General features: G+C 38.4%; 1 protein-coding gene across 8 annotated transcripts in view; it reads left to right on the top strand.

The window, feature by feature from the left end:
* ICA1 (islet cell autoantigen 1) overlaps positions 1–25,215 on the top strand; it is a 145,342-nt gene that overhangs the window by 71,602 nt on the left and 48,525 nt on the right. The gene's annotated exons all lie outside the window — the stretch shown is intronic.

The raw sequence follows: 25,215 nt of genomic DNA, 5'->3' as shown, positions 1-25,215 counted from the left end.
TTAAGGACATACACCTTGAAATATTTAGGAATAAAAGAACATTATATTCACAACTTAAACAGTTTGGAAAAAAAATATGTGTGTTCACGTGCATTTAGAAAAAGAAAAGACTGTAGTAAATGTTGGCATTATGAGAATCTAGGTGAAGTGTATCTAGGAATACAAAGAATTCTTGCAGCTTTTCTGAAAGTCTGAAATTACATTTGATGATTTCATGGTTTGAATACATACACTCCTATATAATATTCAAATTAAGAAATTAAGCATTCAGTATAGTATGATGGAATGGCACTGAAAAAAGTGACAGCAGAAGTTTATATTAATTCTACGTATAATATTGTATTTTTATTGTAACCATTATTGTATTAGTCACAATAAAGTACCAGCATGAGTCTTTGCAAACTTAGTGAAACCTGGTCTGTGTCTTTCAGATGTAATGATCTAAGGCTGGCGGGTATCAGTCACATTATGCACCAAGATAGTAACTTCAGTCACTCTCATATAAATTGGATGTGGGGAGGGCAGATGGGCAGCTATAATCCTGTTAGATTATTGGAGCTTATTATTATTGGAGCTTACTGAAGTCAGACAATGGTTCCTCACATCTGCTGACTGCTCTGTGGCTATGGAATAAACAACTCTGATGGCCATGTAGTCATAATCATACTGGAGTCATGTCCTTGAGGAACGCCAGTGCAGTAAAATTTTAGAAGCTAAATGTTTAACTTTCCAGAATGCCTGTGCAAAACAAAGCAAGGTTCACAGAAGCAAACTTCCTTGTTCACTAAACAGCCCAGAAGAATTGAGAGATTGCACGTGTGGCTGTGAACTTTGCATTGTCAGATTTATAAACTTTACAAACCAAAAATAGATTCTGTCGTTGATCCAAAAACCTGCAGTCTAATGATAAACTTACGAAGGGTAAAACCTTTTAAATGTTAGGTTTAGTTCCTGCTCTGTCCCCCTGTGTGTGATTGAGTCAGGTTAAGTTGATATGAGCCTGGGAGAAGAAACACATTGCCTCTGTAGGATTTTCTAAGGCATCTGAAGAAAGGTACTAAATAACCAGTTTTGGTAGGTTTTAGGATCCTCCAGGGGGCACCAGAACATTCCAGTGTAGTTGATTACATTTCATTAAGTCCAGAAAGGCTAACACTATTACCTTGTTATAATTGATTCACCTACTGTAACTTTTTCAGTTCCATTGACACTATTTTTTTTTTGTACATTTGCTTTTTTTTGTACATTTGCTTTTACAACATTCATGAGTTTATGGAAGGTTTCTGCCTCTGAGGAGTTGAAGGAAGGAAAGAGATCATCTCTTGGACGAGCCCTTAGAAACTGAAGCCATGTCTCCTCAGGGTAACTATGAAAGTTTTCAGCCCACTCTGAGTGTAAGGATTTTCCAAATGTTCCTAATCTGGCCGGAGGGGGAAAACTTGAGGAAAGTGAGAATTCATTCACTTTCTCAGCTTAATGCTGTATATAAGCCACCCTGATTATTATCATTATTAATAATAAACACAGTGAATGTCAAATAGGCACTTCATGGTAGATTTTTATATGAATCTTATGCAGAAGTGAGGGGTTGCCAGGCTACTGCATAATATTACTCAGTTCTGGTCCAGGAGTACAAAATTCCGGCAGGTCTCCTGAGCCTGTCCCTCCAATTAGTGGCTACTTCATTACGAATAAAGAACCCTCATTACTGTGGGCCTTCAAGTGAAATAGGATCCCCTACCTCTTGAAATCCGCCTTTCTAAGTACAGACAGTTCCCAACTTACAAACAATCCACTTAAGAACCACCAAGGCATTCAGAGGCTGCCTAGCCTAATGCAGCTGCTGCCCGGGCCCCCTGCCCAGCCCCCCTGCCTAGCCCCCACCCCAGGCTCCTGGTCTGCTCAAGGGAGCTCTGCCTTCCCCCCTACAGAGCCAGCTGCCCACCTGCCCCCCAGACTGTGGGCTCGGAGCTGGGGGTTCAGTGAGGCCTCAAAGCTACCGCTGGTTTTATAGTTGAGCTGAGCTATAGGGTAAATAGGCTTTTGTGGCCTGGCCTGGGAACTGAACCACCATTAAAAAAAAAAAAGAAAAAGAAAAAACCTGTCTCCATGGGAAAATGTATTGTGCATTCCCAACAAACATTAGAACGTCTGTGAGAGCTGTCTTCATGATCCCAGCAGGGCAAGGAGGAGGAAGGGTGGCCGCATGTCCTGGGTTCCGGGAACAACTCTAGCACTAAACCCTGCACCTCTAGCACTAAAGGGCCTTGCAAGCCCTTTAACCTCTCTGCAAAACAATAGGATTGGACTACATGAGTTATAGGCGTCCTTCCAGAGCTCTACCCTCATTTCATTCATTCATTCATTCATGCACTCACTGGCATTTTACTCAGGGCACCTGCTTTGTGCCAGGCTCTGGGCTAAGTGTTAGGGATACAGTCAAATAATACAGAAACTAGCTCTCGAGGAGTCTAGTGTTTAGTGGGGGAGACAAATGTCTAAGCAAATGCTTGCAACATAAGTGCTATATGAGATGATCACTGGATATTATGAAAGCTCAGGAGGATCCTATTTCACTTGAAGGCCCACAGGAGGGTGGCATCTGAATCGATGAAGACTTCCTCAAAGAGGGGTGCCTCCCTGGTTTGTTCCTACCTTGGTTTCTGCTTTAACTCTCTCCTCTCCCCGGTTATCAAGGCTCGTTCACTGGGAAGCATGGCTTCTGCATCCGCTGTTCTAAAAGTTCGGCTTAGTCCCTTGGCCTTTCCGGGGGGGGGGGTCTTTCCCTCCTCCTTGTACAACTGAGAGATGGAACACAGGTGATGTTCCTGTCAAACCATAGACTTGCTTCCCCTGAGTTCTGCCCTGAGTGCTGCCTTCTTCCCAGCCCTGGTGAGCCACAGCCTAAAAGGCTCTCTATTCCTCTCCCCGGAGCCTTCCCTGCCCTGACCCCTTGGGTTGCCAGTAACTGTGGTATTTCCACATTTAAAAAAACTTCTTCACCCTCAAAATGGTTCCTAAGGCCCAGCCACCTCCTGCTGTCCTATATTTATAATCCCTGAACTACTTCTACCAAAAATCACTGCCAGGCTACCACCCTTACCCCACACTCACTATTAAAAATAGTATCAGTGATGGTGATTCCAAAAGGTGATAGGATATAGTTGTTCAGGTTTGAATCTTGACTCTGTAACTTTGTATCTGACGTCATGAAAATGATGTCATTATGAAGGTTCCTAAGCAAGGAGGTGATTGTGGTAAAGTAGTTTTGGGGGAAGATTATTTTGGTAGGTCTGTGTGGGTTGCTACAAGAGCAGAAAGGAAGAAATAGATGAGAGAGTTCCAGGGTAGAAATGATGAGACTTAGAAACCAAATAAACATGTCATTATGTGTTATGAAATTGTCAGTCTTTTTTATACTCTCTTATATATGAATACCTTTTCCTCAAAAGTATTATAGGAATTAGGTATTCTATTTATTTTGTACGTATGAAAGCAGTTTGATAATTATAAGAGGAAATGATGCCTCAAAAAGTTTTCTTTTCATGTAAATAACAAAACATCTCAGGAACGTTTTCGATATTAGTTTTCGAATCCCAGTTCCATCAAGTTCCATTAGGGTGTCTTTAATATAAGAAACTGCCTGGCACCATGGTGAGGGACCCACTCAATTGCCAGCTAACACTTTCTACTTTGTATCATGATTATTTGTAAGCTAGTGTAGCTCCTTTTCCAGACTGAAGAAAGAAGCCGTGTCTGATTAGCACAGTGTTTCCTGCAATATTAAACACAAGGTCTTCCATGCCTGGAAAAATAACAGACGTCAGTTACTGAGTGCTTACTCTGCATCAAGCACTGTGTATTTGATGTACATACACTATAGATCTCATCTGTATATATTTCCTCATTTAATCCTAACAATAGCCCTGAAAGGTACCATGTCTCTACTTTGCCACTGTGTTTACTAATTCGGAAATTGATGCTTGGGTTAAATGACTTGTTCCAAGTCGCAGAGACAGTAAGTCTAAGTGCAGTATTTGAACCCAAATTTCTCTGACTTCAAAGAGCATGCTGTTAACCTTTTCACTCCAGGAGGCTGGTTCTCAAACATTAACATGCAGCACAATCAATCACCTGGAAGACTTGTTAAAACATATAGCCAAACCCCATTGTGTTTTCTGATTCAGTAGGTCTAGGTGGGACCCGAGCCTTGTGGGACATTTGGTTCCATCCAAAACGTCTATTGAGACATTTGGTCCATGCCAAAAGGTCCTTGGTATTTGTTCCTGTCCAAAACATCCAGGGAGACATTTGGGCCGTGATTCATTAAATAATACAAATACTCAACTTTGTTAAAATTGTGTTTACATTATTTTTATTGTAATTCATGATGAAATGTGTAATAAATTCACATTTATTCTTATTCTTCCTCGTCATGATGTTTGGCAGGCTTACTCTTAAGTTGATGAGCAATTGCTCTCAAGTATATGTGAACCTGATAATTGACTTTATCTGTTAACAATTTCAGTTATATGCTTTTGGTTTTATTGGTATCATGGTGAAGTTGGTGGCCATATTTGAGTGTGATCACCAAAAACCTGGGTGATAGCTTGTTCATTGCTTTCCTGTCTGTCTTTTAACACTTGAATGAGGCTCCAAATTGAAGGACAATATACTACTGTCGGCTTTTGAAATTTACAGTGCTAGCCTTCTGCTGCATTGTTTGTCCTGTGATCACCGTTCAATACTGATGTGTAAACATTCCAAGCTTCTGGTGGAAATCTTGGAGCGTCTGGTCTTACTCTGCCTCTGCCAAGCCTTCCACAGACGTACACTCTCTCAGCCTAAGCCATTAGGTCATCTAAATTTTCTTTGCATTCTCCACAATGTACTCAAAAGTTTCATTTAAGTTTTTCAAAGGCCCAAATGGTGCACACTTAGACAGGTGTTACTTTTCATTGTCGCATATCGTGCGTTAGACTCAGAGAAGGTATTTTTCAAGATTGTGAAAGGTGAAATAAGCATCCTTTTATTCGTGCACTTGATAGTAGTAGTCAAATTGCATTCATATTTGCACACTCGAAATCTATCACGCACAGTGAAGGGTTAACGTCAGGATTTCTTTTTCGTGCAAATGCAGGTACTTTCTCATGTACATCTGTAAGTGTCTCTTGCCTTTTCATTGTTAGTACATAAATCAACAGCATAATATAACCCAATAGTACACTGTGCACAGTAGACAATTGAACAATGTTGGTGCCATCTTGAAGGTGCTGTCACTGAATATTGTGGTACTGGCACTTAAATATCAAATGTTATCATGAGTTGTGTAAATAGGATTCTATCATCATCTCGAGCAATGGAATTGTGCATAAGAACTGATTCTCCACATCTGATCACTTTATACTCTCCTGGAATTTCATTTACATGCAGTGAAGTTGGGTTTGGAGGCTGATGTCTGTTTTGAGTTCTGTTTATTTACTTGCCTCGTTAATGAGTTTCTTACTGGTAGCATTAACAAGACTTCTTTATCATGAATATCATAGAGGATTCTTCAAAGTAGCTGTGATGGTGTTGCATTTGGTTCTTCCCTGTGTGTCATTTTAACCTATTCAGGGTTTTCCTTACTTCCCCTTCAACATCACCAAAGTGGTGTTGATGTTTTCCTGTCCCATCTTGAATGATTACATTATCCAAATCCTGACCACTTGTCCATGCAGATTCTCCTCTCTTCACAGCACCAGTACCTTTTACTCCTGTCTCTGTTAAAGGAATGGAGATGGTAACAAAAGCCATTATTATGTAGCATTGGCTTTTCTTTTTGTGAGTATAATATTCTGCTGAGAATTTTCAAATAAAGATGTCACATTGCCAAGCAACAGAAGTTGTTTTTTTTTTTTCTCTTGTAGACTTCTGAGCAGTGGTCACTGGTTTAATGATAGGGGAAACTTACTAATGTCTTACGGATTCAATACCCAGTTCAGCCTGGCTGGGTTAGCCAGTAGACAGGCATCAGCCCAGGGTGTGGTGCTCCATGCTGATTGGCAGGTAAGTATGAGAGTCACACCCACTAAAATCTCTCCAAATAGTGGCAGATGCTTCTTGCTGTCTACCAAGATCGTACCTCTATATGACCTTGATTCAAGGGAAATATTGCCCATTAATCCTGGGCAATGAGATAGTTGTAGTGGGGCTAATTAAATGCCTGGTATCCCCCCCTCATGGTGGCTTTTACACCTGACCACTATGTGGTAGGAGAGCCACATCTATTCTCATTCCTTCCAAACAAGCAAGATACTCTGTAAAGTGTTTACATCACCACATTCGATCCCCATTTTACGTAGTGGCTTAACCAAGCTCCTCCTTTCAAACTTCACACTTATAGAACAACCCAGCCACATTCAACCAAATGCCCAGTGACATATTAATGCGCCATGCATCATGAGATCTCACCCTCCACTTGTCCTCTGTGTTTCTCTAACTGTAGGACTCTTCCTCAGTAGGCATAGTTAATATAAATCGCACTCTTCTGCAAAATTTGAACCTTGACCCGTCTATCTAATTCCATGTTCTATTACCAGCTAGGCTACTGAGGCAAGAAGGGTTATTACTGTTAATACAGCCACAGCACAATTTTTGGACCAATAAAACATGCGATAGTATTTTTTATGTATTAATCCTTTAAATCAAAAGTATAAGCAAACATTATGGGTTATTTGAACCCTAGGACATTTTCTAAGCATGAACAATTTTGAAAGGAACAAATATCAAGGACCATTTGGCATGGACCAAATAAGCTCATGGATTCTGGGGAGGACCAAGTGTCAAGGACCTTTTGGTGTTGACCAAATGTCTCAATGCACATTTTGGACAGGACCAAATGCCCACTAATCGAGCCCAAGAATTACATTTCTAATAAGCTCGCAGGTGGTCCTGATGTCGCTGCTGCAGAAAGTACATTTTGAGAACCATTACATAAGCATAATCATTCATCAGTGAATAGATAGATGCATGATAGATCATTCGATTCAGAGTTTCATAAGTCTGCTCTGTGTTTTTGACATTAGGTACATGCATATATTCAGTTATAATTCTTAAAAGATTAGGGTTAAAGTTGAGTTTTATTTAAAATACCAATTTTAACTGTCTCATAATATTGTTTGAATTTGAGCTTTTTCTATTTTTTTAACCGAAGAAGGATAGAACTATTTTCATTTATCTCTTTTTCTTTTCATTTTCTTCCAAATGTTAAACATATTTAGTTTAAAGTAATGTTACAGATGGTTTGTAGGTCTCTCTCCTCTGCCTCCGAGGTAACTTTATCTTCTTTGTACTCCTGGGTGTATGTTTAACACACAATAGGTATTTAATCCACAGTAGGTCATTAGGTTTTAAATATATTCAAGTATGATTTATTTCTCCAAACCTAAATGTATTCTAAAGGCATTATTTATCAGTAGCCTGGGAAGAGAGAAAGCTATCGTGTGAGTTTTATGTTGTGATATATTCCCCCAAGGAGCATGATTAAAGCAAATTTCCTTTTTTCTGCTCTATTTCACCTCTTAACCAAACAAACCATGATATAAATTCAGCTATTATTTCAAAGTAGAGTGGAGCCCTTTCACCATTGAGCACATTGCATCTTACCGATAAAAGGTACAGCTGGAGCTCAAGGCAGCATGCGTGCCCTTTCTCTAGTCCTCTTGGAGCCTAGAAATGGCACCAGGCCTTAATGTACAGGCAGACCTCAGAGATATTGCGAGTTCAGTTCCACACCACAGCAATAAAGCGAATATTGCAGTGAAGTTAGTTGCATGCATTTTTTTGGTTTCTCAGTACATGTAAAAGTTATGTTTCTGCCATACTGTAGTCTGTTAAGTGTGCAATAGCATGATGTCTAAAGAAACAATGTGCATATCTTAACTAAAAAATACTTTATTGTTAAAAAATGCTATCATCTGAGCTTTCAGCAAATTGTAGTAGTAACATCAAAGATCACTGATCACAGATCACCATAACAAATACAATAACAATGAAAAAGTTTGAAATATTGTGAGAAGTACCAAAATGTGACACAGAGACACAAAGTGAGCAGATACATAGTGGACCTGCATTGTGCTAAACACAGGACCTTACACGTAACTCCTAATAACAGCATTATGTATCACAGTTTTAAAGAAAGATCTGATATCCATTCTCTCTGTTATTTATCTCATTATTCTTTACCTCTAATAGCAGGATCTCAGAAATGTTAAATAACTTGCCCAGTGTTGTAAAGCTAGGAAGTTTCTGATCCATGCATAGAATTCAGACCTATCAGATGCCCTTTCCACTTCACCACACTGACAGGAGTTTTTTGTTTTTTTTTTTTCCTTTGCGGTACGCGGGCCTCTCACCGCCGTGGCCTCTCCCGCTGCGGAGCACAGGCTCCGGACGCGCAGGCCCAGCGGCCATGGCCCGTGGGCCCAGCCGCTCCGCGGCATGTGGGATCTTCCCGGACCGGGGCACGAACCCGTGTCCCCTGCATTGGCAGGCAGACTGCCTACCACTGCGCCACCAGGGAAGCCCTGCCAGGAGTTTTAATAACTATTTGTTAACTGAATACATAGAATTCTACCAAAACTACCCCCCTCTACAAACTCCACCCCCCAACACACACATCAGTATGTGTGTATCTTTCGTTGGGCTGTATTCTGATATGGCTATGCTGTTCAAGCTGCAGGGTAGAACCACAGCTGTAGATGCTATAAATGAGGGGGAAGGGAGGAAAGAGGAGGGTAGAATAGCCTTTAAGGGAACAAATATACAGGGAAGAGGGTTTTCAGAATGATGCTAAACAGTCAAGATATAATCTTCACTTTCTTGGGTAAGGACTTTTAGGAGCACAGGGAAATTTAGATTCAGTCTCTGTTTTGTTTCATTTTTTAAACATCTTTATTGGAGTATAATTGCTTTACAATGATGTGTTAGTTTCTGCTTTATAACAAAGTGAATCAGCTATACATATACATATATCCCCATATCTCCTCCCTCCTGCATCTCCCTCCCACCCTCCCTATCCCACCCCTCTAGGTGGTCACAAAGCACCAAGCTGATCTCCCTGTGCTATGCGGCTGCTTCCCACTAGCTATCTATTTTACATTTGGTAGTATATATATGTCCATGCAACTCTCTCACTTTGTCCCAGCTTACCCTTCCCCCTCCCCGTGTCCTCAAGTCCATTCTCTAGTAGGTCTGTGTCTTTATTCCCGTCTTGTCCCTAGAATCTTCATGACCATTTCTTTTTTTTTTTAGATTCCATATATATGTGTTAGCATACGGTATTTGTTTTTCTCTTTCTGACTTACTTCACTCTGTATGACAGACTCTTGCTCCATCCACCTCACTACGAATAACTCAATTTTGTTTCTTTTTATGGCTGGGTAATATTCCATTGCATATATGTGCCACATCTTCTTTATCCATTCATCTGTCGATGGACACTTAGGTTGCTTCCATGTCCTGGCTATTGTAAATAGAGCTGCAATGAACATTTTGGTACATGACTCTTTTTGAATTCTGGTTTTCTCAGGGTATATGCCCAGTAGTGGGATTCCTGGGTCATATGGTAATTCTATTTTTAGTTTTTTAAGGAACCTCCATCCTGTTCTCCATAGTGGCTGTATCAATTTACATTCCCACCAATAGTGCAAGAGGGTTCGCTTTTCTCCACACCCTCTCCAGCATTTACTGTTTGTAGTTTTTTTTTTTTAACATCTTTATTGGAGTATAATTGCTTTACAATGCTGTGTTAGTTTCTGCTTTATAACAAAGTGAATTAGTTATACATATACATATGTTCCCATATCTCTTCCCTCTTGCATCTCCCTCCCTCCCACGCTCCCTATCCCACCCCTCTAGGTAGTCACAAACCACCGAGCTGATCTCCCTGTGCTATGCGGCTGCTTCCCACTAGCTATGCACCCTACGTTTGGTAGTGTATATATGTCCATGCCACTCTCTCACTTTGTTACAGCTTACCCTTCCCCGTCCCCATATCCTCAAGTCCATTCTCTAGTAGGTCTGTGTCTTTATTCCCGTCTTACCCCTAGGTTCTTCATGACTTTTTTTTTCTTAGATTCCATATATATGTCTTAGCATACGGTATTTGTTTTTCTCTTTCTGACTTGCCTCACTCTGTATGACAGACTCTAGGTCCATCCATCTCACTACAAATAACTTAATTTCGTTTCTTTTTATGGCTGAGTAATATTCCATTATATATATGGGCCACATCTTTATCCATTCATCCGTCGATGGACACTTAGGTTCTTTGCATGTCCTGGCTATTGTAAATAGAGCTGCAATGAACATTGTGGTACATGACTCATTTTGAATTATGGTTTTCCCAGAGTATATGCCCTGTAGTGGGATTGCTGGGTCGTATAGTAGTTCTATTTGTAGTTTTTTAAGGAAGCTCCATACTGTTCTCCATAGTGGCTGTATCAATTTACATTCCCACCAACAGTGCAAGAGTGTTCCCTTTTCTCCACATCCTCTCCAGCATTTATTGTTTCTAGATTTTTTGATGATGGCCATTCTGACCGGTGTGAGATGATATCTCACTGTAGTTTTGATTTGCATTTCTCTAATGATTAATGATGTTGAGCATTCTTTCATGTGTTTGTTGGCAATCTATATATCTTCTTTGGAGAAATGTCTATTTAGGTCTTCTGCCCATTTTTGGATCGGGTTGTTTGTTTTTTTGTTATTGAGCTGCATGAGCTGCTTATAAATTTTGGAAATTAATCCTTTGTCAGTTGCTTCATTTGCAAATATTTTCTCCCATTCTGAGGGCTGTCTTTTGGTCTTGTTTACGGTTTCCTTTGCTGTGCAAAAGCTTTGAAGTTTCATTAGGTCCCATTTGTTTATTTTTGTTTTTATTTCCATTTCTCTAGGAGGAAGGTCAAAAAGGATCTTTCTGTGATTTATGTCATAGAGTGTTCTGCCTATGTTTTCCTCTAAGAGTTTGATAGTGTCTGGCCTTATATTTAGGTCTTTAATCCATTTTGAGTTCATTTTTGTGTATGGTGTCAGGGAGTGTTCTAATTTCATTCTTTTACATGTAGCTGTCCAGTTTTCCCAGCACCACTTATTGAAGAGGCTGTCTTTTCTCCACTGTATATTCTTGCCTCCTTTATTCAGTCTCTGTTTGATGGCTGCTAAACTGATCTTCCTTAATTCCCCATAGGAGACCAAGAGCTGAAAAAACCAAACTCAATCTTGTAAATCAGTCTGTTCAGTTGTAGCTTCTTTTCTCTGTTTCCCCTTTCAAGGTTTTAGGAAAGCTATGGTTAGAGGGTCTAGTGTATCTTCATTGCGCATTGGAAAATTAGGTAAATGTCACTGCAAGTCCCTGTACATGCCACTGTTGTTATTTGGGGGGCTATTTCTTGAAGACATGAGTGGTGATGCAGGCAGGGATATACCATCCAGAGATATGATCTCCCTTGTAGGGATTCTCATTTACCTTGCCAACCTTGCAGTGACAGTGGGTTTCTCTCAAAAGGAGCTATATAACACAAAGTAAAAAAATTGAGTCATAACACACCAAACAGAAATAATATTTTTAAAGATAAAACATTTCTAAAAATAGGATAAATCCTGAATACTACATCTGCTGGTTATTCTGGAAGAATGGTCTTCTTTCAATGTAATCCTTTAATTCATTTTTTCATTACTTTATGTTTTACCAACAATAAAAATTAGGAAGAAGTATAATAAACATACCAAAATTTCAGGGACAATGAGAATTTTGTTAATGATTTCACTTTGGGACAGCCTAGTGGTTGGTCTCTATTTACTCCAGTTTTCAAGGAGGAAAAGAAAAGAGTCCATTCTTCTGCTCTGCCCAGATTTCATGGTAATTCCTTCAAGTATTTATCAAGCAATTAATATATGCCAGGTACTTTTATCTTCAAGGCTCTGAAGATAAAATGTGAATAAGGCTGTTGCTACCCTTGTCTTCATAGAATTCATAGTGTAGTAGGGGAGACAGACAATAATCAAACAGTCAAAATGCAGAGTCTTGTGCTAGGATAGAGGATCTGAAGGATTTTGTTGAGGCACATAGCAGGGATGCCTAATTTTGTCTGGTGGGTCAGGATAGGCTTCTTAGAGATATTATGATTTAAGCTGAAGACTGTTAATATAGTTAGTAGCCAGGTGAAAATGGGAAGGAGAGAGCAAGGATTTTCCTGGCAGAGCTGTAAGATGTTTGAAAGCCCAGAAGAGGGTGAAGAAGGGAATAGCACAGCAAAACAAATGAAAGAAATTTGACTGGAGCATTAAATTTTTCTAACATAAGCTATGCAAGTAGCTAGTGGTAACTTTAATTTAGATAATAGAGAAGTAGGTTCAAAGAACATTGCTTCAGTAATAGCTACCCTCAGATATGTTCAACTTTTAGAAAATGAGACTTTAACATTTAATCTTCTAGGTAGTTTTCACTATACTTATATATTTATTTTGCCTTTGAGTTGTGCTCTTTTTACCTCTTAAGCAAGGTGATGTGAATACTAGTAATGCCTCACATTTCTTGATTAAGCACTGTCTTATTTTCTTACCCACATTTAAAAACTGAAAATGACAAATTCCTAAGAATACATCTAACCAAAGATATTCAAGACTACCTTACTAAAACTATAAAACATTGTTTAGAAAAGTTAAAGCAGACTTAAATTAAGGGATGGATATGCCATGTTTATGGATCAGAAGACTACATTGTTAAGATGTCATTAACTCTCCAAATTGATCTTAATTGCAACACCAATCCCAATCCCAATAGGAAATTCACAGAATGATTATAAACTTATATAGAAATACAAAAGACATAGAATAGCCAAGGTGATCTTAGAAAACAAGAACAAAGCTGGAAGACTTACATTTCTAGATATTAAGACTTATTATAAAGCTAAAGTAATTAGTATGGTTTTGACTAAAGAATAATTCAGTAGACCAATGGAACAGACTAAATAGTCCATAAAAAATGCACACATATATGGTCACCTGATTTATGTCAAAAGCGTTACTGCAATTAATTAGAGGAAATAATGGGCTTTTTAATAAATGGTGCTGAGACAGTTAGCTATCCATATAGAAAACAATAAACCTGACCCCTACTTCATATCGTATCACAAAAATTAATGAGAGATAGATCATAGACTTAAAGTCCAAAAATAAAACAACCATTTCAGAACAAAACCTAGGTAAATATCTGAATGACCTTGGGGGAGGCAAAGAGTTTTGAAACAGGATGCAGAAAGCACTTAACCACAAAAGAAAATAATAAATTGCACCTCATCAAAATTTAAAAAGTCTATGCATTAAAAGATACCATTGAGAAAAAATAAAGACTGAAGAAGATATTTGCAATACATATATCCAAAAAGGGACTTGAAGTTATATAAAGAAGTTATACAAGTCAAAAAGAAAAATAGTAACTACCTAGTTGAAAATGGGCAAAAAATCTGAAAAGGCACTTGAAGTTATCAAAATTGCCAATACAAATATGCAAAGGTATTTACATTATTAACCATCAGGGAAGTGAAAATAAAAATCCACCAAATGGGGCTTCCCTGGTGCACAGTGGTTAAGAATCCCCCTGCCAATACAGGGGACACGGGTTCGAGCCCTGGTCTGGGAAGATCCCACATGCCACGGAGCAACTAAGCCCGTGCGCCACAACTACTGAGCCTGCGCTCTAGAGCCCGTGAGCCACAACTACTGAGCCCGAGTGCCACAACTACTGAAGCTCGCGCGCCTAGAGCCTGTACTCGGCAACAAGAGAAGCCACCCAATGAGAAGCCCGCGCACCGCAAGAAAGAGTAGCCCCTGCTCGCCGCAACTAGAGAAAGCCCCGCGTGCAGCAACGAAGACACAACGCAGCCAGAAACAAATAAATTCAATAAATAAATTAAAAAAAAAAAAACCCAAGTGGCTAAAATTAGAAGGACTGACAGTCACAAATATTAATGAGGATAGGGAGCAACTGGAACTATTATACATGGTGGTGGAAGTGTTAACTGATAGAAGCACTTTGGAAAACTATTTGGCGTTATCTACTAAAAATAGTATACTTCTGGGCAAACACCCAAGGAAAATGAGTGTTCATGTAAAATGCGTATACAAGAATGCTCATAGCAGTGTTATTCATAATAGCCCCAAAGGGAAAACAAACCAAATGTCCATCAGCAGTAAGATGGATAAATTGTGGTGTTATTCATTCACCAGGATACTACAGAGCAATGAAAAAGAATTAACTATTACTAGATTGCAATATATGGATGTATCTCCTGAGCATGATGTTGAGTGAAAGAAACTAGACATCACAGAATATGTAGTATATGCTTTCCTTTATGTGAAGTTCAAAATCAGGCAAAACTAATCCATGGTGATAGAGGTCAAAATATTCTATTTTTGAGGAGGTATTGCCCAAAGTGGAACACAAAGGAGCCTATTAGAGCGCTGAAAATGTTCTATATATTGTTCTGGGTGGTACTCATGTGGGTATATACATATTTAAAAGTATATGGCGGTATTAGCTTCATATTTTGCACTCTCAGCTATACCTCAGTAAAATAGTAAAAAAAAAAAAAAAAAAAGCTGAAATTAAGGAGTTTGGGGAGAGGAAGGGAAGAATAGAAGCACAGAGCATACCTGAAAGAAAGCACAGACCGAAATGAATTTTAGTGACAATTATTTATAGGCACTTTAAAAAGAAAAGGACCATTTTAATGAGGGATGTCTTTTTTGTTTACATATCCTACTTTCTAATTTCCTCACCATTTCAAGCAAATATCTTCCAGCCCTAAATATCAAGAGACCTCTTTTATATAAAAATATGAAAAATGACTTTTTCCCATTCCAAGGAACATATATTAAGCATTTGGGAGCTAGTTTGGGTAACTTGGGCTAAGAGCATCAGAAGTTCACCAGAGCATCATCTAAGGCTTCTCAGTTCTAATGATAAAAGAGCACTGAAGAATTTTCCAGCAATTTCAGTGTTTTCAAGTCCACCCCCCCAACACTTAGCACACTCCCCCCAACGCCACCATGGTTGCTTTAAAACATTTGTTTAAAAATTCAGTGGCACTAAAATGAATTTTTGAACACTTCAGTAATTACCTGATATTATTGATGACATTCTTGTTGATGATCAAAATAATGGAAATAACATATCTTTGGATAGCTGACAGTTGTCTATGGGACTAATAGACTTTAACCTGCTTCCAACATTGTTTCTAGCACCTTGGCATTTAACTAACCTTTTCTTAAAGCTGTGCCTATATTAGGTAGAATAGCCTAGGCTAGGCTGTGGTACAGAGAAACACCCCAAATTCCGTAATTCCATGGCTTAAGCCAATAGAAGCATTTTTTGGTTTTGTTTTTGCTCACCAAATAGTACTGGGCAGGTGTCCAGGTTTTTGGAATGGCTCTTCCTCCAAGTTGTTTACGGACCAGGCTGACAGCAGCTTTGCAGTCCTTAGGTATGTCTCCAGTGTCCCCTAGATGTGGACATCCCAGTCATCCCAAAAGGAGACAGAGCCTGCAGGAGCACATGTAGAAAGGCTTTAGGCCAAGCCTGGAGATGGTGCGTGTTACCTGTGCTCACATGCTGCTGGAGAGAACTTTGTCCCATGGCCACACCTATTTTGAGGGGAGACTGGAAACTGTAGAAGGGCACATGCATACTGATGGACAGCTGGCAGCCTCAGCCACAAGGGCACTTGCCCAACAACTGAAAATCTGAGATGTTCTCAGACGTATAACAAAAGGAATCACCATTGACCACTGACACAAAATGCTAATGAATTAGGTGTGTACAAAGAACACAAAACCCAAGTTTTCCAGAAGAGCTGACCTAGAAAAAATTGGAATGAGGTGATTTCCAGCAGGAAGGAGCAAAGAAATGCTACAGAAATATGTTAAATTTCAACACAGAAAATGTTTTAAAGATTTAGACTGATGGGAAATTGAAGGAGCTGGACCAGCTCCCTTCTTGGCATACAATTACTGTGACAATGTTTTCTTCTTAAATACACACACACACACACACACACACACACACACACACACACCCAAAGTGAGAGAATGTCAGTCATCAGACTATAAAAGTAGAAGCCACAGACCCAAAGCGTGTGATGGTATGTATATATTACTATGCACCAGGTTAAAAATAATTTATTTGACTAGCATTTTTAGCTCCTACTATCGGTACCAGGGTAACATAATCAAGATATGGTCCCTGCCACAAGCTCCCTGCAGAATGTAGAAGAATATAGTCAATTAAAATGACAATGACCATGCAATGTGATGTGTCCTGTGAGATAGTGGAGGTGTATAATAAGGTGCCATCGGGGCCCCGAAAGAGGAGCATCTGCAGTCAGACTTGGGGATCCAGCTGTTCTTTCTAGAAGAGGTGGCACAAGCTGGATTGTGAAGGGCCAAGAAAGGAGAAGAAATATGACATCAATGGGAACAACATGGGAAGGGGAAGAGGATGAAACCACTTTACGAGTTGAGAGATCACACTGGGAGAAACGAACAATTTGGAAGGTTTGCTGGAGAAAAGAATGAGAAAGAGAGAGAGGCAAGGATCTGAGGCAGATCACAAAGGATATGTATGCCGGTTGCAGAGCCTGGGTTCACCCTCAATGTTCTGGGGAACCAGTGACAGTATTGTTCTTGAGATGGTCTTTCCAGGTTGCCCTGAACTCCCAGCTCCACCACACTTTGGAACTCAAGGGCAGCAGAATGTCTACAAAGGGAGAGGATTGATCTTTTTCCCTTTTCACTTTATCCAGGACCTACAATAGAGTGAATTAACACGACCCCTCAAACGAGGTGGTTCTTAGCACATCAGTTCACCTATTGATTTAGGAGTTGATTTGTGTTTCTGAGTTATGATTACTTACAGAATCATCAATAAGTATAATAAAAATATACTGTAATATGAAGTACAAGCAGGTTTTAGCTTAGGCAGACAAGAGACAGAGGCAAACTTGCCAGCCTTCACGTGGCACATAGACATGAATAAATGATCCATAAAACAGTAGTGAAAAGAAAAGGAATAATGGCATATGTTTAAAACCTCAATAAAATACAAAAGTATCAGTGGGATAAAGAGACAGTAATATAGCCTTTTACTGTCTCCTGAAGTGTGTGCTTCTCAGATTAGAGAGAAATTGATAAGGCGGGTGTCCTGCATTCTGTCTTGTGACCTGAGTTAATACTTCCACTAATGACCTGAAAGAGGAAGTGAAGCCAGTCGGTTAAATTTTCTGATGACAGAATTGCTTTCTTAAGTTAAAAACAGAAAACAGAAAAAAAAAAAATCGCCAGCTGAGCAAACATTAAGACACTTGGGATTATACAGCAGAAACTACACACCATTGTAAAGCAGTCATACTCCAATAAAGATGTTAAAAACAAAACAAAAAAAAAGACACTTGGGTCAGTGTGATAGCTAACTAATCTGAACTATATCTGCGTGTCACAAATAACATAATTGTGAATCATTTTAAACATATTTATTTCAACTTGCCAAGGGCTTGAGAATAGAAAACATTTTACTCTTTGATTCCTATGTGAATGAATGTATTGCATAGTGAGTCATGGTTTGTATTTTAAAACAAGAAGCCAGAATCACAAACTTTTAACATGCTAGATTATTTTGATGTAATGAGTTGACAAGGAAAATAGAGTAGTAGGTGAAGTGCTGACATCGCATTTTGGGTAATATACAGTTAACCTAACTGGTTTGAGATGTGCTACAATTAGGAAAGCAAAGTGATTTGGTGAAATGAACATGGGCTTTCACATCCTGCCCCTCCCCTGCTCACAAGTAAGCTTGGGTGAGTTACTTAATGGTTCTGAAAACCAGCTTCCTCCTCTGTGAAACAGAAACAAAATTATGGTGTAGGAGTGTTGTGAGAATCAAATGAGAATATGTGCATGTGTATTATACCTAATCAGTGAGTGGTGGTGATAGTGGTTGAGGAAGAGGGATGGTGTCTGGGAAAGTCTAAGGGTAATTGAGCAAACAGAACATGTTATACATATTACATAGTGGGAGGACAAGGCCTGATGGTTCACTCCTTCTGGTGCCCTCCCTTTATTCATTCGTTGTTTTGTTTACCTGCTACCTGGAGGCATGTAGACTTAGCCTTATAAAATTGAATAGTGTAATTCTACCCTCGTGCAGCTTACAGTCCAGAGGGCGGCTGGGCCTACATGGGAGCAGGTAGCAATTACCATAGTTTTGGGTCCTAAGCCAGTTTGCAAAGTGCCTTGATTATAGAGAGGAAGAAGCTGTTAACTCAGCTGAGGAGCATTCCAGGAAAAGGTTCTCAAAGGAGAAAACCTTTGAGTGGAAACCATAAATGTGAGCACGAGTTGCCATGTGCACAACAACGGGAAGAGGGCTTTCCAGGCAGAGGAATCTTGCAGAAGGTGGGGGTGGGTTTGTCTTGGTGTAGCTGGAGAACGGCAGCTCTGTATGCCCAGATCACATGGTGCCTGGGAGGTGATGTGGGAGAGGAGGCAGATGGGCTGCAGGCTGGCAGGCAGGGTATGGGTGTGGAGTCTGTATTTTATACAAGACGAGACGGCATCCAACCGAGGCCATGTCCTTACCTTTCTACTTACTGGCTGCTTGGTTTTAGACAAATTACTTTGGACCTCAGTTTTTTCTTCTATGCAAATGAGGATAATTTTGCCTGCTTTGAAGAACTGCAGTATGAACCATTTGTAAAACACTGCCCTCCGGAAGTGTTCACTCCCTTTTCTTCTCCTCACCCAACTTGGAACACATGATTAGGTGAAATTAAAAAAAGGAGAGTTAAAACTCTCTTCCCTGGAAATTCAAAAGAGTGTAGACTGTGGTATGTATCTCTACTTCTCCTGAATCTTCATTGAGATAACTACTTGATGAAAGCATTCATCCAGTACTTCATACATTCCTAGTACAATATTTTATACATTTGTATATAAAATGTATATTTTATACATCACCCTGAGGCATTGGTGTGCTCCACTCTCCTAGGTAACTTTTATACTCATGATCAGAACATGTTATAAACTTGAACTTGTGAAGAGCAGAGTAGTGAAGAAATTGGCTTTTTTTTCCTATTAGTATCTGAAAATGAGCATCTGAATGAAAGTGTTCGTGTAAATGAGTTGAGATTCTGTCAGCCACATGTGTGCCTGTCCTAATTACACAGGTGGATCCAAAATTGTTGCCTTGAATTAAGTTTTATTAGTTCATGTAAAGGGAATGCTAGCTAAAAGATTCAATTTTATCTGTAATTTCAGCAATAATGAAAAATCTTGAAATTATCACGGCTTATTTATTATCCTGAATTGTTAAAGTTCAAACTGCATGCTTAAGAGGAAATGAAGTAAGATGACAACCACATCTTCTTTGTTTTTGGCAAAATACTGCTTATTAACCGTCCCAGCTGCAGCATTAAACATGTACAGATCTTCCTCAACTTACATTGGTATTATGTCCGAATAAAATCATCATAAGTCGAAAATATCATAAGTTGAAAATGCATTTGATAGACCTAACCTACCAAACATCATAGCTTAGCCTAGCCTACCTTAAACGTAACTAAAGCATATAACTTATGACCACAGTTCCTTGAACAAGCCAAGCACACAGCAGCCTTGGTGCCTTTGCGTTCACCATTGTTTCTGCTCAGAATGCTCCACTCCCACCCCACCCCCAACCCCATATCAGCATGGTTTGCTTCCTCACTTCCTCCAAATCTCTGGTCCAAAATCACCTCTCAGGAAGCTTTTCCCAGATTTTTCCATTTAAAAGAGACTCCTCTATCACCCCTCCCAAACCCTGCAAATATATCTTTCCTTTGTTGCTTTATTTTCACCATCTAACAAACAATAGATTGACTTTTGTTGTTTATTGTCCAGTTTTAACCAGTAGAATGTAACCATCATGAAAGTAGAGACTTTATTTCCTGCTTATGCTCAGCACCTAGAACCGTAGGTACTCAGTAATATTTCTTGGGAGGAAAGAAGGGACTTAGAAGTAAGAGTGATATCAGGAAGGCTAAAACTTGGAATGATTGAGGTTTATGAAACATCCTAATAACAATAAAACTGTTGTGAGTGTGAAGATAGGCCCACTATTAGGAACAGATGGTTTAATATATTCTGTATTTCTTCTTCATTAGTAAATTTGAATGGTTCCATAATGAGTAACTTTCCCTCATCAACTACCAGGTCAGTACAGTTTGATAGGCAAGTCAGGATAAATGTTTGGTTCTTTGTCAAAATATTGAGTTGGTTCACTGGCATTCTCTACAGGTGCCCAATGAGGTTTTTTGGTTTTCAGTTAATTTGTTCATTTCCTTGTTTTTAAGTATCATTATGAACTCAGAGATTTAAATATATTGGATGTGTTTTAATTGTTGCTGATAATACTTTATTGGTGTTCAAATTGTCTCATCTTCAGCTAGTGAGAGCCTCTTCAGGTTGACTCCTGAATCCTTTTGACATGACCCTGATAGTGGTCTTCTTTGATTTCTTATACAGCATAATATTTCAGGGTCATCTTATATGTTTCCTGCCCTAACCCTGGAATCAGCCATTTCAACAAGGAACCCTGATTCCTTTAAGAGAGATATGATAGTTAGAGACCATGATCTGGGTGCTAGGGGTGCTCATTGCTTCTGAGTTAGCCACTATATTTAGACCTTTACTGTGGACAGAGCTAGAAAATAATTTTGGATGATTTAATTTTAATGGCAAAAGCAAAGAAAGCAGAACTATTAAACTCCTATTATACTTTCTCCTCCATTAAGGGAGGTGGTATTAAAACTGGAAAGGATAGAAAGGACCTCTTGAGGAAAACTTGAGGCTCAGTCCATGAAAGGGGCTAATGTGTATTAGTTGTATTTAAATAACTTAGTCACCAGACTTAGATAAATTATGTCCCAGAAAGAACTCATGTATCCAAGCACAGAAATACTGCCAGTAATGTTTGAGAAATCAGAGATGCCAGAAATAATATAACAAGCAAATATTGTCCTATTTTAAAAGAGAATTTTTAAAACTCAAAAATTTAATATACTTTGATTCTTAATCAAATCCAGAGCTGATTACTATATAGGTGGTTTTTAAGGAACTTGGGGAAATAAATAGGATTATCCTGAAGCAGAGTGGATTCACTTTAACGCCAGACTAATTCCAATTCCTCTTACTGGTAATATTTTTTAAGTCTCATATAGTTCTCTATAGATAAAATGGAGAAAAGTGAGTTAGAGATTGGATTTTTAAAAAAGCAAGACAGAGCTGAGAATAGTCTCAGTACTCACTTTAAATATAAAGATATAGCTAGGTTAAAAGTAAACGGATACATTAATATATGGCCTATAAATTCTGATCAAAAGAAATCTGAAGTGGCCACATTAACATTAGACAAAATAGACTTCAGAACAGGGACTATTAACAGAAATAAATATAATCTTGACTAAATGTGGTTACCCGAGGAATGGAGGTCAATTTAAAATCAGTCAATGTAATTTACTAGGTGAATAGACCAAAAAGAAACCATATGATCATCTCAATGGATCCAGAAAAAGCATTTGATAAAATTCAATATCCATTCCTGATAAAAATTCTCAGCAAAATAGGAGTAGAAGAGAATATCTTCAACTGATAATGGGCATATATGAAAAACATACAACTAACATCATACTTAATTATAAAAGACTAAACACTTCCCCCCTGAGATAAGGAATAAGGCAAGCATGTTTGCTCACATCAACTTCTAGTCAACATTATCCTGTCCAGTTCAATAAGGCAAGAAAAGTAATAAAGACATACAAATGGAAAGGAAGAAGTTAAACTGTCTATATTCTCAGACAACATGATATATATATACATAGATCTGTCTACATAGATATATTATAGAGAGGGAAAATCCTGAAAAATCTTTCAGAAAAAGCTTTTAAAACTAATCACTGAATTTAACAAGGTCACAGGATATAAGATCAAATTACAAAAATTAATCCATATTTCTAGTAATGAACAATTAGAACTTGAAATTTATAAAAATTAGAATAGCATCAAAAATATGAAATACTTTGCAATAAATTTAACAAAACGTGCAAAATCTGTGCCCTAACATCTGAAAAACAAAATGTTAAAAGAATGTTAAAGATCCAATAAATGAAAAGATATACTATGTTCATTTGTCTGAAGATATTGTTAAGATGTCAATTCCCAGTAAATCTGTAGCTTCAGTGCAGTGCTAATCAACATCCTGAAGGCTTTTTTGAAGAAATTGTCAAGCTAGCCCTAAGATATGTGTAGGAATATGAAGAACCTAGAATAACTGAAACAATTCTGAAAAAAATTGTAGGATTTATACTACCTGACTTAAAGACTCATTATAATGCTACAGTAATCAAGACAGCATGGTATTAGTATAAGGATAAACATATACATCAAAATTATAGAATAGGGAGTCTAGAAATAGACCCACACATATAATGGCTTGTTGATTTTTGCCAAAAGTGCCAACCAAGGCAATACAATGGGCAGTTGGACAGTTTTTCAACACATGGAACAGTTGGATATCCACATGTGGGGAAAACAAAATCAACCTATACCCATACCTCATACCATACAAAAACTAACTTGAAATGGATTATAGATCTAAATGTAATAGCTGAAAATACAAAATTTCTGGAAGAAAAAGCACAGGAAAAAGTCTTTGTGACCTTGAGTTAGGGAATGTTTTGGTAAAAAAGGCACAAAAAGAGAAACTAGGTAAAAGAAAAATTTGGTAAATTAGATGTCATCAAAATTTTAAATGTTTTATCTTCAAAAGGCACTTTTAAGAAAATGAAAGGCAAGTTTCAGGCTTAAAGGAAATGTTTTCAAACTTATGTCTGATAATGGATCTATATTATCCATATAGAGAACTCATAACCCAGTAATAAAAAGACAAACCTAATTTTTAAAAATATGCAAAAGATTTGAATAAGCACATTACTAAAGATATATAAGTGGCAAATAAGACTTAAAAAGAATTTCAACATCTTTAGTCATTAGAGAAATGTAAATTAAAATTATAATAACTATGACTACACATCCACTAGAATGGATAGAACTTAAAGACTGAAAATACCAAGTGTTAAAGAGGCTATGGAACCCGTGGAATTTGGATTCATTGTTGGTAGGAAATGCAACATGATATAGTTACTTTGGAAAACAGTTTGGCAGTTTCTTATAAAAGTGAAGTTACAGTTACTGTATGATCTAGGAATCCTATTCCTAGATATTTGCCCAAGAGGAATGAAAAGCATGTCTACACAAAAACTTATGCTCAGATGTTTTATTCAAAATAGCCTAAAATTGGAAACAACCCAAACGAGTATACAAATTGCGCTGTATCAATACCATTAAATACTACTCAGAAATAAGACAGCACACACTGTAAATACACGTAACAACATTGATCTCCAGGGGTTTATGCTGAGTGAAAGAATCCAGTCATAAAAAAAAAAACTAGACTACATTGATATGAAACTCTAGAACTAAAGCCTAATCTGTAGTGACAGAAAGCAGATTCGTAGTTGGCAGGGGTTGGGACTTGAGGGAAGGAATTGACTGCAGTGGAAACTTTAGGGAGTGATAGAAATGTTCCGTATCATAATTCTGATGGTAGTTGCATGATTGTATACATTTGTCCAAGAACTCATCGAGTTGTACACCTAAAATTAAATCTTACCTCATAAATAAAGCTGATTAAAAGTAATGAAGGGTAAGCTGGGGCGAAGTGACAGAGTGGCATGGACATATATACACTACCAAATGTGAAATCGATAGCTAGTGGGAAGCAGCCACATGGCACAGGGAGATCAGCTCGGTGCTTTGTGACCACCTAGAGGGGTGGGATAGGGAGGGTGGGAGGGATATGCAAGAGGGAGGGGATATGGGGACATATGTATATGTATAGCTGATTCACTTTGTTATACAACAGAAACTAACACACCATTGTAAAGCAATTATACTCCAATAAAAATGTTTTTTAAACAAGATTAATGTTTACCCTATTAAAAACTTAATTAAACCTTAAAAAAGAAATAGTGATGATGATGGTGGTGGTGGTGATGCTAGTGGTGGTAACAGTGCTGGCATCAGCTTCTAGGCACAGAATGAAACAGATACCTTTCTGCATATTTTTCCTCTAGAAATCAGGGAATCCACTGACCACCGTGCACCTAAGGGAATTTGATGCGCTGGTTTCTTTCCACTTTGTTGAGTCTGAGCTAAAGAGCCTTAGATTTCTGATAGAAGTACTATTCAGGCTATGTGGCTTAGGAGTCTCCCTATGCCAACATCTAAATCGATAAGTACAGCATAGTCGATTCCTGAAATGGTACCTGCACCTATTGTGCATGTCATAGACTTGGAACACTGTGAGTTATGTGGTCAATGGTAGATCAATTACCCTGTGTCCCATGGATTAATGTAAAGAGCATCAATTAGAGAACCAAACGCACCTGAGTTTGATTCTAATTTTTATATATCAGTTAAGTATCTAAGTCGTGATTTCTTCTTCTGTAAAACAGGGATTTCCCCCCTAAAAAATGTATTGCATGTAATAGGTGGCATATGAAATATGGGAAGGGTTCTCTGTTTAAATAAATTTTAGAAACCCTGGAATAATCAAAGTTAAAAAAGGATCCTTATCATAGAACCTTTCATATGAATTTCCAAGAAGGCAAAAGTGAGCAGCCTGTATTAGTGCTTGGTTCCGCATAGCAGAAACTTGAATTAATTGAGGCAAAGGGAGAAATCTCATGTGACCATAGGAAGGGCAGCAGGATCCAGGAATTTGAATGCCACTAGGACTCTGTCTCTTCTATGCTTTTCTCTATATGTCACCTTTATTCTCTCAGACCAATTTTCTTCATACCACAGGAAATTCAAATGCCACGACTTCCTGCCCTTAGTGCAGGAAGTCCCTAGAAAAGGATTGAGACTTATTTTCTCTAGTTCCAAGTTAAAAAATCCTGAGGAAGGGCTCTGATTCGTCCAGCTTGAACCAAGTGCCTTTCCCTGAATCAGGCATCCATGGTGCCTTGTGACTGACTCACCTTGGGTTAAGGTGCTCATCCCTGGGCCAGTCAGTAGGAG

Source organism: Delphinapterus leucas, chromosome 9, assembly GCF_059928025.1.
Source record: "Delphinapterus leucas isolate spDelLeu-1000000601 "Yukka" chromosome 9, BTC_Dleu_Yukka2, whole genome shotgun sequence".
NCBI lineage: Eukaryota > Metazoa > Chordata > Mammalia > Artiodactyla > Monodontidae > Delphinapterus > Delphinapterus leucas.
Note: the sequence above shows the minus strand (reverse complement) of the source record. Positions and strands in the feature narration are given on the sequence as shown.